Raw genomic sequence first — 14,058 nt, 5'->3', positions numbered from 1 at the left:
TATTATTGTTGCCATCGTTGTTGGATAGGACAGAGAGAAATGGAGAGAGGAGGGGAAGACAGAGAGGGGGAGAGAAAGATAGACACCTGCAGACCTGCTTTACCATTTGTGAAGCGATTCCTGGCCAGGTGGGGATCCAGGGGCTCTAACTGGCATTCTTAATGCCAGTCCTTGCTCTTTGTGCCACTTGCGCAGAACCCACTGCGCTACTGCCTGACTCCCCAGAATGTTTTCTTTATGCCACAACACTGCTGTTTAGGATGGAAAAAAAGTGATGTTAAAAGATAGAGTGGTGACATGCCTGGTTGAGTGAGCACATTACAGTGCACATGGACCCAGGTTCAAGCCCCTACACGGGAAAAGCTTTATCTGCGGTGGAACAGTGCTGCGGGTTCCTCTCCCAAAAGCTTTATCTGTGGTGGAACAGTGCTGAAGGTTCGGCTCCCGCTCCCGCTCCCGCTCCCGCTCCCGCTCCGGCTCCCGCTCCGGCTCCCGCTCCCGCTCCCGCTCCCGCTCCCGCCCGCTCCCTGTCCCTTTTTTACCAGAGCACTGCTCAGCTCTGGCTTATGGTTGTGGTGGTGGTGGGGATTGAACCTGGGACTTCAAAGCCTCAGCCTTAAAAGTCTCTTTGCATAATCAATATGCTAACTACACCCACCCTCTCAGTCTCTCATTCCCCTTTCCAATTCTCTTTCCAAAACAAATAAGTAAATAAATATATTTTTGAATGTCATTTTTATTAACTTCAGAGTCAGTCTTCCAAGCAAAGTGGTCTTGAGGTCAGAAGAGAGAACCTCTTTTACATATAAATAGGTTGCCAATGAACATGAATATAGTTTAAAAAGCCAAAATTCATTCATTTAAATTTAAAGATCTAATTGACATGATAAGCTTATGAAGGAACAGCATTCTGTCTAGCTAATGAGTGGTGCTGTGAGTTAGTTCTGCAAGGCTTTTTAGAGTCTGAAAGAGGACCAAATAGTAAAGTCATTTTGAAGGGAAAAAAAAAAAAAGATGAGCTGAAGCAAAACTCAGGAAAGAGAAGGGATCTTATGCAGATTACTTGCTATTGTTGAGTGAGTGGAGTTAAGATTACCTTCCCGGGGCAAATTTGAAACTGTCATTAAATCACCCATATCTTAATTATTCGCCTTGGGGGCCCAAGTGCCAGCACTGAAAACAAGCCTCCTGGGTAGAATCTGCAGCCTGTTGTTTGCAAAGGTTGCTCTAAATTACATTAGAGGCAGCCCTTCTCCTTGAATATTCACGTCCTCTCAGACCACCAGCTGTCCCCAATTTTAGGCTTCAGACAGGTGGGGGCAGGGTGTGTGGTGTGTATGTGTCTGTGTGCGCCCTGGGAAAGCCCTAGGGTACAGTGGTCAGCAACAACTTTGGCTATGCCTTGTGTCTACAGAATGAGGAGCATGTGATTGAGCCCTTGTGCAGGTCCAAGTTCAAGTTCCCAGGATGCCACACGTTCCAAGTCATATGGAAGCAGGAATCACCAAGTTTAAGGTAGATGAATTTGAAAGTGACTTCATTCCAGATGGTTGTGGGCTTATATTCATCTCTAACTGTGGTCCCTTGGACAAGTGGTGACCCCACACTCCTGAGAGCCTCAGAGGTGTTTTCTCCTTAATCACATAATATATCTGCATCCTGTCTTTAAAAAGTTATACATATCTTGTTTCTGTGATTTGCATCTAGTCTAAGTGGCTTTGTTTTGTGCCAGTTGTCTTTTTCCTTTGCTAATTTTGGGTGTATTTGACCTAATAATTGTCTTCTTTTGAAAGTAGTCTGCAGGGTCGAGCGTAGGTAAACATCTATTTTTATTTCCCATTTTGATGTTTATTTACTTATTTGCTAGAGACAGAAATTGAAAGGGAAGGGGAAGATAGAGGAGAGAGGCAGAGAGACACCTGCTATACTGCTTGCAAAGCTTTCCCTCTACAGGTGGAGACAGGGGGCTTGAACCTAGGTCCTTGCCCATGATAAAGTGTTCTCTCAACTAGCTGCAACATCACCCAACCCTGATTCATCATTACAATTCAACTTGTACTTATTCTTTCCTACTTAAGATACGTGTTTATGAGCCTACACATCAGTTAAGACTAATTACACCCTGAAATTGAATTTGTATGAAACTCTAATTTCTAATGAGTTGTAGATTTTAACTGAATCTTTTCATAGTATTGGAAATGTTTCAGTTTTACTGATAGTTTTCAAATTTCTTGGTCACAGATTCCTTGATATTTATACATTTGTTTCTGCTGTGAATCCTGGAAGTTAAATGACTATGAACCTCTAGCAAATGTTTACATTCTATATCTTTTAGGGTTTGCTGCTACCACCCAGTCAGAAAACCATTTAATTAACAGTCTGACTAGTTTATCACTGGCAGGATGTATTTAGAGATGCAGAACTTATAGCTACTTTTTTTTGTAGTTCAGATTCTTCTCACTTTCTGTGAATGTTCTCCTTGACCAGCTTTTGACATCATTCCATGTGATTCTATGTAGCTATTTTCTCCTGAAATCATTCTTATTTCTTTTCATCAAAGTGATTTATGAAATAAAACGGTAATCAAATGTGACTGGTTGAATATTGAAAGCTCTGGGGGAAAAATAATTTTCTTCTACTCTTCTTATTTCATGACTGCAATACCTCTGTGATAAAATATTAACAGCAGGAAAACAAGCAAACAAACAAACAAAAAGTTTAAGAATATGTACACATTTTGTATCCAAGGGAAATGCCAAGGAAAACTGAGAAACATTTGGAAATGACCTAAGCTGTCTCCTAAAGTACATCTCCAGATAAAGACAAGCAAATTTGAGAGTTCAGTTATAGGAGGTTTTTATCCAAAGTACAATAATGTTGATTATGGTTCTTTTACAGATTTAGGTATTTTTTCTTTGATAAGAGTTTCTAGAGTTTTAATCATCTTCTTCATCCTTGTACAGAAAGGAAGACATTTTCACAGTTGGTGCTTTCCCTTGCAAAGGAATGCCCCTTACAAAAAGGATATCTTCTATTCAGTTTGCAGAGGTTCTTGTGTCTACATTTCCTTCCTTCCTTCCTTTCTCTCTTCCTTCTTTCCTCTCTCTCTCTCTCTCTTTCTTTCTTTTTTCTTTCTCTTTCTTTCTTTCTTTCTTTCTTTCTTTCTTTCTCTCTCTCCCTTCCTTCCTTCTTTCCTCCCTTTCTTTCTCTCTCTCTCTTTCTTTCTTTCTTCCTTTCTTTTATCTCTCCAGGGTTTATCACTAGGGTTTGGTGCCTGCACTGAGAATCCACTGCTCCTGGAAGTATTTTTTCCCATTTGTTGCCCTTGTTGTTTATCGTTGCTGTTATTGTTGTTATTGGTATCATTGTTGTTGGATACGACAGAGAAAATGGAGAGAGGAGGGGAAGCTAGAGTGGGGGGGAGAAAGATAGACACCTGCAGACTTGCTTCACCGCTTATGAAATGACCCCCCCCCACACACACACACAGGTGGGGAGCCAGGGGCTTGAACCCAGATCCTTATGCCGGTCCTTGTGCTTAGCGCCATGTGCATTTAACCCGCTGCCCTACCGCCCAGACCTCTTTTGTCTGCATTTTCTTAGAATAGTCAGTCTAAAATAACGGCTGATTTAAAAAAAATTATATTTATTTATTTATTTATTTTTTTCCTTTTTGTTGCCCTTGTTGTAGTTATTATTGATGTCGCTGTTGTTGGATAGTACAGAGAGAAATGGAGAGAGGAGGGGAAGGCAGAGGGGGAGAGAAAGATAGACACCTGCAGACCTGCTTCATTTCTTGTGAAGAAACTTCCCTGCAGGTGGGGAGCTGGGGGCTTGAACTGGGATCCTTAATTGAGAACAGAAAGTGACACTGTGTCATTATAGTTAAAAAAAAAAAACCTAAAGAAAAATTGGCTTAATGAAGCTTCTAGTAGATTGGTACAGAATTAAGATATTAGAGAAATAATGTGATTATCTGAATTATTTAGATCAAAAGTACATAAATATTTTCTTTTTTATCTTTATTTTTGGATAGAGAAAGCCAGAAATCGAGAGGAAGGGGGAGATAGAGAGGGAGAGAGACAGAAAGTCACCTGCAGCCCTGCTTCGCCACTCACATAGCTTTCCTCCTGCAGGTGGGGAGTAGGGGCTTGAACCCAGGTCCTTGCACATTCTAACATGGGCGCTCAACCAGGTGCACTACCTAGCCCCTACATAAATTTCCTATAAAGGATACTCATGTGGGGGACCAGACAGTGGCGCACTTGGTTAAGTGCACAGGTTACAGTGTGCAAGGACCTGGGTTCAAGCACATGCTCCCCACCCCCACTGCTGCAGGGGGAAAGCTTCACAAGTGGTGAAGTAGAGCTGCAGGTCACTCTCTCTGTCTCTGACCCTCTTTATCTCCCCCTTCCCTCTCAATTTCTCTCTATCCACTAATAAACAAATAAAATAATAAAAATAAAAAAGGATACTAATGTCTCTGTTACAGCTCTGCCTCTGTGAAGCCGTAGAATCAGTTGATTGTCTATGGGTAAAAATGTTACCCCTTCCACAAAAATCTTAATTTACAAAATTAGATTACAGACAGTATTTGGCACGTCAAGTGCAGTTTGCAGAGTCCTGATTTATATTTAGGAAATTTTATGAAACAAAAGAAGTATTCAGCAAGCCAAATATCCATAATAATTGTCCACATTGTAGATAGTCACTTGAACAGAGAAATGATTTAAAGCATTTATAAAGAATACGTGGCATTGTAATATCTAAAGGAAGGCACCTCTTCGCATCTTCCCAAATAGAACTCCAAGCTGCTATCGTATCTGTGTGCATCTTGCCACACTAGATCACCCTGCGCTGAAGTAAAGAAGTACTGTGTGACACCATTGTTTGCATAAAATCTATGGTTCCCAAGGTAACAGACTTTGTCAATTTAGAATTTGAATCAATAGATGCTACTTTGATATTGAAATCTCTTTAAAACTAGAATAGAAAAAGTTAACATGATCATTACAAATTAACAAGATACTAAAATTCATCCATTGAATATTTCTAAATTCATTTTCAGACTATAATAATGTTAGCCCTCAAAAGATGTTTGGTTTATATTATTCTCAAAAGAAAAGTTAAGAGGAAGAAGGGCCTTACAATGGGTATGCTTTGCTAAGCTCAAATAAAAGATGATTTACTTAGTGATGTCTTTTAACTTTGATAATCTATGAGCCATGCAAGTTTCACAAACTAGGTGCTTTAATTAATATCAATATTTGGTGCTATCAATATTATTTTTTTGGAATTGGTATATTGCACCAAAGTAAAAGACTCTGGGCTGGGGTTGGGGGGAGAAGAGTACAGGTTCAAAAAGGGTGACAGAGGACCTAGTGGGGGTTGTATTTTTATGTGGAAAACTGAGAAATGTTATGCATGTACAAATTATTGTATTTACTGTCAAATGTAAAAAACATTAATCCCCCAATAAAGAAATTATTTTTTAAAATATCAATATTAATTGTAAAGCAGATTTAAATATATTTAATAATGAGTATTTTATAAGAATTGTCTCTATACCTTATATATTTAAACATAAAAGTACACAATAATAGCATTGTACTTAGCTGTTGTTTACTACAGATCACACTTTCTTTTAAATTAAATTTAATTTCTATTACTATTGCTATTTTTCCCAGCTCACTGCTCAGCTCTGGCTTATGGTAGTCCATATTTTTTAAATTATTACTTAATACCTGCCAGGACTGTAAGTGCTTACATCATGAACTATAGTTCACTGCTTTACATTAGAGCACTATATTCAGTGGCCACTTCAAACCCTGTGATATAAGTACTGTTGTTTTCCCCACAATACAGAAAAAAAAAAGCATGAAAACATTTTGCAACTTTCTGTTGAAAAGCTGTAGTAGAGATCATAAGTGACAAAATTGTGATTTGACCAAGTTCTATTTGTTTTAAGATTACAATCTCTTATCTACCTAACTAGTAATTCACCAAGGAGTATGAGAGTAGGAGTGACGATTTCAGCTATACAAATATTTAAGTATCCAGATTTTATAATGTGCCAGGTTTTAGTACTGCTCTGTATGTAGCAAATTTTTCATGGGAATGGTTCTTTTTGTCTAGGAAATTATTCTACTACTTGATAAAAATTAAACTATGGTGAATTACATCAGACCACATACTTGAAGTTCTTTTGTAAATTTTGTTAATATAAAATTACCACCAGGCCCATTATTTCAACAGAATGAGTGGGACATATCAAGATCTCAGAGGAAATCTTTGTGAGCCAATATATTAGAACTTTGATGTTTTTAAGAGCAAGGACTGGGATATTGTTTACCTTTGATCTCCAATGCCTAATATGGGCCTTGCTGTCATAAAGTAGAAAAGAGAGTAAGTTAAGGGGAACCTGTCTCTCACCTTTATGTAACTTCAGATCAATCGTAAGCCCTTCAGTTTTATTATTTATAAAACACAGTTTACTACTGGGTAGTTGGATAATTTGAAAGAAAGTACAAATTTCCTCTTTGGGGGGTTTCACTGACTTTTTTTTTTGGATAGAAAGATATATATATATATCGCTTGTTTTGAAATTATGCATTACATATAACAAACACATAATAAGGGGCCAACCTAAAGATGTCAAACATCTGCTGAGAGAGTTACAACAGTATATCAATAACAACATAGTAATAGTAGGAGTTTTCAACACCCAGTCTCTCAAACTGACAGATCATCTAGATGGAGAATTAATGAACAAGGGAATTAAACATAGAGATAGATAAACTGGAGTTATTGCACATTTACAGAGTCATTCACCCCAGACAACTGGACTACAAATTCTATTCAAGTCCACATGGGACATTCTCAAGGATAAATCATATATTAGGCAACAAATACAGTGTCAAATTAAAGATCATTGAAATCATCCCAAGCATCTTCTCAGATCCCAATGGAATTAAACTAACATTTAAAAACAAACAAAATATTGGTTTAAAAAAAGTCTCCAAATATGGAAACTCAACACCACACTATATAACAACTACTGGGTCAAAGAAGAAATCATGGAAGAAATCAAAGTGTTCTTGTAATTCAATGAAAATGAGGACACAGCTATCAAAATATTTGAAACACAGCAATACAGTACTAAGAGAGACTTTTACACTTTAGGAAACAAGAATAAAACTCTGCACTGATATCGCTTTTTTAAGGCCTTGCAGATTTAGAGTGCTCTAAGCTAGCAAGTAAGTTTTCAGGTGCCATGTTAAGTTCTTATCCTTCTGCTGAGCCTGAGAAATGATGGTACACATAATAACAGTAGGAATATCTCCTGTGTGATGCAGATATTACATGGTTTACTTGGATTTTATTTAGAAATTACAAGTTCAGATGGCTGGAAGACAGCTCACTGGGTAGGGGGCAGTCCACCTTGTCATTCAGGTGAGCCAGTTTGGAGCCCTGGCATCATGTGGAAAGTTTCATAGCCTTCCCTGGGGTGGCGAAGTAAAAGGCAGATTGTATCTAGGTAGGTGACTTGGTATAAAACGTAGAACTTACATTATTGAGGTCACCAGCTGATCCCCTGCACCATATATATCATAGCAGCTCTCTGGCATCTGTCTTTCAAAAAAATTTTTTTTTAATGTGGATTAATAGGGCCAGGGTGATAGCTCACTTAAATAGTGTGCCTGCTATATCATGTAGACAACCCAAGTTGGAGCCCAGCTTCACTGAACTGGAGGAAAATTCAGTGTTATGGTATCTTTCTCTCTCTGCCTCTGAGTCTCTCTGTTTCTGTCTCTATTTGAAAAGGTTTATCTAGAGTGGTAAAGTCTCATCAATCACAAAGGAAAAAAAAAAAAGATTAACAGGAGAAAACCAGACCTGATGTATGTATGAGAGCCACCAAGACCAATGAAGTCTCTGAAATGCTCCAAATCATGGTTTTAATACCATATCTAGCAAACGAAAAGATGTTGCAGGGGGTGGGGAAGTAATTGCAAACTCTTGAGAAAGCACAGTAAAAATGGATACCGATGTATGCCGCTTTAGGGCTTTAGGTTATTGTTTTTTCCATGGATAACTCTTGCTAGAAATTCAGCTATTTTTTTTCTTCCTGATACAGGGAAGGAAACAAACAATGGATATTTCTTTCATGGATGTAAATGCACATCACTAAATGGCATCTTCTATTATAAAAGGTAGTGTCTACTAGTTTTTCAGTGTTTTGCCTATATCTGCTATTTTTAAAAGGAGAAGCAGCCTAAAATAATCCTTGGAGAAAGGGCTATTTTACATTGGGAAATTCGGCTTCCCTTTCATATCTTGGTTAGTCTCAGAGTCTCAGAGGTTATACTTACTAGCAGCATAATTTGGGGCAAACTTACTTAGTCTATGTCTCAGATGGTTTTGATCTACAACGCAGAGGTTATAGTAATAATTACTTCATGGAATTTTAGTGAAGGTGCAAGTTAAAAATATATGAAAACTACAAAAAGTACTGTTGCATAGTAAGACTTATTAAATGTTAACATTTGTACTTTCGATTTGAACACAATTTGCACTGTAGCTCAGGGAAAACAACTGCTTCAGTATAACTAGAAGACTCCTTTGAGATAACTAGTCTAAACTTTATCCTCTCTTAGTTATGAAGCTAGCCAATGAGTCATATATAAGAGACTAAAGAAGACACAACAACTTGCCTACAGTCACACAGTGAATGACATGGCTGTGATTGGGTTTTGCATTATGAGTGTCTTAGTCAAGTGTTCTTACTGTACTATTACTACACTACACTGCATCAGGATGAATACAAGTTATCATCGTTTCAAAGTTGAACCCACTCAGAAATCTTGGGAAAGAAAGTCTAAAGGACCGACAAGCTGAGAAAAACTCAACTTAGACACACCTTCACTAGTAATATGCAATAGAACATATCCATTTTTTCCAAATATGAGTTTATGTGCATAAGTTTGTGAAGAGAATTCTCTCTCATGGTGAGCTTTTTTTTCTTTTCTTTTTGTTATGCTCTATTAAATTGGTTCCTCTTTTCCTGAGAACATTTTTTTTCTTTTGCTCTGGTTGTTGACAGATTCATTTTCACTTCAGTACAGCTCACTGCATTGCAAGGAAAATAATGAGTGTGAAAGTGTTACAGTACACCCACATAGCCCTTCCACCTGGTCGCCTTATCCTTCCAAACAAGCACCACCCCAGAGTAAGCCATTCTGCTTAAAAACAATGCTGAGAGAAAAGTGGTATCAGTCGGCTGCAATATCATCATTCAAATGCAATCTGGAATGTTTTCCATGGATTGTTGTTATCTTGTGATGAACAAGACAACACTTTCAAAGTGGAGCCCGAGAAACACAAATCCATTTGAGATACTAACAAGTATTCCACAGAAATCGGGGAAGGCAGAGGCAAGTATTCTTGGACAAGGCTGAGGTACACAGCTTTTTCAAAAAATGGCTTGACTTCTTAGAATCTTTTATGTGTCTTAGAGCACATAGTCAGAAACATTTTTAAAACACTGCACAAAGATTTCTATAATCTCAGGGCTTTTGAAATCTTAATTTTAGCCAAAGTTTGTATTAAGGTCCTTGTTGAGTGGTCTGGAAGATGGCACCATGGATACAGTGTTGGACTCTCAAGTATGAGGTCCTGAGTTCCATACCTGGCAGCATATGTACCAGAGTGATAACTGGTTCTCTCTCTCTCTCCTCCTCCTCCTATCCTTCTCACTGATAAATAAATAAAAGTATTTTTAAAAAGTACTTGTTGATTCACAGGCAGTTGAAAGATATAGAGAGGTTCTATATACTCTCTACTCAATTTTGCCCCAGAGTAAAATATCACAAAAGTGTAGCATAGTATTACATACATAATATGTTAAAATATTTTTATTTATTAATGATAGAGAGGAGGAAGAGAGAAGAACCAGACATCACTCTGGTACTTGCACTGACAGGGATCAAACGAACTCAGGACCTCATACTTAAGAGTCCAACCAACATTTTATCTACTTCACCACGTTCCCGACCACATAGTCATAATTTTAACATTTATACACTTTACTTATATTATTCAGTTCTCCTATTATTTTAAGCGGGTTAAGCACAAGTGGCCCGAAGGGCAAGAACCGGCTTAATGATCCTGGTTCAAGCTCTCAGCTCCCCACCTGCAGGGGAGTTGCTTCACAGTGAAGTAGGTCTGCAGGTGTCTTTCTCTCCCCCTCTCTGTCTTCCCCTCCTCTTTTGATTTCTCTCTGTCCTTTCCAACAACAACGACATCAATAACTACAATAATAAAAAAAAGAGCAACAAAAGGGAATAAATAAGAAAAAAAAGAAACATTGGATGTAAGATGCCAGCCATTTAGGGTTAGAAAGATTAAATGCAATCATATATGTAAAATCATATAGAAAATGTTATACAATTTAAAAAAATCAATCAGGTTACCAATTTGAAGCCTTAAGTGCTTAGATTAAAGGACTATATACTCAGAACTGGGGTTTATACATCAAAAAGTTTGATATATCCAATCTATTTTCCCCTCTCATACTGATTAAATAAATTGTTAATACATGTCTAATAGTGACTTTTTTGAAATATTAAATCACCAGATAATCTTAGACCAGAAGGGATCTCCATGTAGTCTTCCAAAAGATCTTTGCAAGTTTTCATTTCCACCAGCAATGTAGCAAAGTTTCCTTCCTTGTTTGTTCATATAAGTCATATTCTTAGATTTGAGATGGTATCTCAGTGTAATTTTAATTTGCACTTCTTTAATGATAAATGAAATGTAGCATTTCTTCATGAGTCTGTGAGCCATGTGTATCTCTTCTTTAGAAAACTGTCTGTTTAGTTCTTTGGCCCACTTTTTTATTGGGTTATTTTCATTTATTTTGTAGATCTGTACCAATTCTGTAAAGATGTTTGGTATCAGTCATTTGTCTGATGTGTGATGTGCAAATGTCTTCTTCCACTTACTCAGTTTCCTAATTATCCTAGTGTAGTTTGTCTTTGAAGTGTAGAAGCTTTTCAGTTTCATGTAATCCCATTTATTTACTGTTATTTTCATTTCCCATGCCTAGGGAAGTTGAGTCTCCAGATACAACTTTGATGTGAAGGTCCTGCAAAGTTTTACCAATATTTTCTTCTATATATTTTAGAGTTTTGGAATTGGTGTCTAATCCATTTTGATTTGACCTTGGTTTATGGTGTTAGGAGGTAGTCTAGTGTCATTATTCTATAGATGGCTGTCCAATTTCCCCAGAAACATCTGTTGAAGAGACCTTCTTTACCCCCATTGAATGATTTTGATCTCTTTGTGTATATTAGGTGATTGTATGTATGTGGGATTATTTCTTGGTTTTTGAGTATGCTTCATTGATCCACATGTCCATTTTTACTCCAGCACCACACTATTTTGATTACTATTGTGTTGTAGTATAAAGTAGGGAGCATGATATCTCGATATTCTTCCTGTTTTCTCACAAGTGCTTTGAAAATTTGTGGCCTTTCTCTTGTTCCACGTGAATTTTTGGGCAAGTTGTTTAATTTGCTTAAAAAAATGCCATTGAAATTTTGATAAGGACTGCATTGAAATTGTAGATTGCTTTTGGTAGAATGGACATTTTAATAATGTTTATTCTTCCAATCCAGGAACAAGGAATTTTCATTCATTTCTGTGTGTCCTTCTCTATTTCTTTTAGCAATGTCCTATAGTTTTTCTTTTTTTTCCCTTCACCTTCTTCATGAGATTCACCCCAGGGTATTTTATCATTTGGGTTAAATTGTAAATGGGATTGAGTCTTTTATTTCCCTTTCCTCTGATTCCTTATTTGCATACATAAATCCCACAATTAATATTTATTGATTTTGAATCCTGCTACTCTTGAATTTATTAACTGTATACAGTAGTTAGTATTTTGGTGGAATCTTTGGTGTTCTCTATATATTATCATGTTATAAACAAAGTTATAGTTGATTTCTTCTTTTCTAATCTGTAGGCCTTTGATATTGCTTTTTTGTCTGATTGCAGTGACAAGGACCTTGAAAACTATGTTATAACAGTGGAGATAGTGGATCTTTTTGACTTGTTCCTGTTTTGAGGGGGAAAGCTTTCAGCTTTTCCCCATTGAGAATGATGTTAGCCATGGGTTTATCATAAATAATCTTCAATATATCAAGGAATAGTCCTCCTATTCCCAGTTTCTGGAAGGTATTTATCACAAACGGGTGATGAATCTTGTTGAATGACTTTTGGCATCAATTGATATGACCATGTCATTTTTGTGTTTCTTTTGGTTGATATAATGAATTACAGTGATTGATTTGCTGATTCTGAGCCATCCCTGTTTTCCAGGGATGAATCCCACTTGGTCTTGGTGGATTATTCTCTTGATATGTTGTTAGATTTGATTTGTCAAGTTCTTGTTCAGGGTCTTTGCATCAATTTTCATCAGGGATATAGGTCTATAGTTTCCTTTCCTTGTAGAGCCCTTTCCTGCTTTGGGAATCAAGGTGAAGTTTACCTCATAGAGCATGTTTAGTAGTGTTTGCCCTCCTAAAATTTACTGGAATAATTTGAGGAGAATAGGTGTTAGTTCTTTGGAAGTCTTAAAGAATTAGTTATCAAAGCTGTCTGGACCTGGGCTTTTATTCTTGGGAAGATTTTCAATGACCAATTCAATTTCTTCTTTTTTCTTTTTTAATTTTTTATTATTTATTTATTTATTTTCCCTTTTGTTGCCCTTGTTATTTTTATTGTTGTTGTAGTTATTGTTGTTATTGATACTGTTGTTCTTAGATAGGACAGAGAGAAATGGAGAGTGGAGGAGAAGACAGGGAGGGGGAGAGAAAAATAGACACCCGCAGACCTGCTTCACCACCTGTGAAGTGACTCCCCTGCAGGTGGGGAACAGGGGGCTGGAACCAGGATCCTTATGCGGGGTCCTTGCACTTTGCGCAACGTGTGCTTAACCCACTGCACTAACACCTGACTCCCCCAATTCAATTTCTAAACGAGTGATTGAGTTGTTTAAGCTATCTGCTTCTTGGGTTAGGCTTGTTCGGAAGATGGTATGATTCCAGGAATGTAACTGTTTCATCTAGGTTGTCCAATTTATCCCCATAGAGATGATCATAATATTCACTTATGATTCTTTTTATCTCCACATCTTAAATTGTAATTTCACCTCTCTTGCTCTGGATTGTTTTTATCATAGCTTTCTCTTTTTTTCTCTTTGTGAGTCTAGCCAGAGGCTTATCTAATTTATTTATCCTTTCAAAGAAACAACTCTTGGTTTCATCAATTTGTTGTATCATTTTTCTGGATTTTATTTCACTAATTTCTGTTCTGATTTGAATATTCCCTTTATCCTGTTTGCTTTTGTGTCTCTTTGTTACTCCTTTTTCTGGTTGGCTCTAAGTATGTCATAGTCTAAGTAAAGTAGCTTACTTGAGCTCTTCACTGTTTGTTAATATGTGCCTGCGTTATTATAAACTTCCCTTTTAGGACAGCTTTTGCTTCATCCCTCAAGGTCTAGTAAAAATTATCTTTATTTTTATTGTTCTCTAAGTAATTTTCAAGTTCTCTTTTGATTTCTTCAGTGATCCAGTTATTATTCAGAAATGTATTACTCAGTCTCCATATTTGGGGTGTATTTCTTTGTTTCTTTTTGTGAGTGATTTCTAACCTTACCACCTCATTGTCAGAAAGGATACTTTTTATGATTTCAATATTCATGTATTTATGAAGGCTGTCTTTGTGTCCCAAGACATGGTCAATCCATCAAAGACCCTCTAGGCTTGCCAGTGCATGCTAAGAAATCATGCATTTTGTTGGGTTATAATGTTTTTGCAAACACCCATCACATGGATATGGGAAATTATATCATGTGTCAACAACTGTACTGTACATTATTAACCCACCAATAAATTGAGAATGAAAAAGAAAATGATAAATTCTGTCCTGATGTCATTGGTGGCTAATGAGCAGTTTTAACAAAGAAAAATGGTATAATCTAATTTGTGGTTTATC

General features: G+C 37.0%; 1 pseudogene; it reads left to right on the top strand.

Annotated features, from left to right (window-relative positions):
- The first annotated feature begins 1,103 nt into the window (after positions 1-1,103).
- On the top strand, positions 1,104-1,249 carry LOC132536052 (small nucleolar RNA SNORA70; annotated as a pseudogene).
- The last annotated feature ends 12,809 nt before the right edge of the window (positions 1,250-14,058 follow it).

The sequence above is a fragment of the Erinaceus europaeus genome, chromosome X (assembly GCF_950295315.1).
Source record: "Erinaceus europaeus chromosome X, mEriEur2.1, whole genome shotgun sequence".
Classification (NCBI taxonomy): domain Eukaryota; kingdom Metazoa; phylum Chordata; class Mammalia; order Eulipotyphla; family Erinaceidae; genus Erinaceus; species Erinaceus europaeus.
This window is presented reverse-complemented; position numbering and strand designations above follow the sequence as displayed.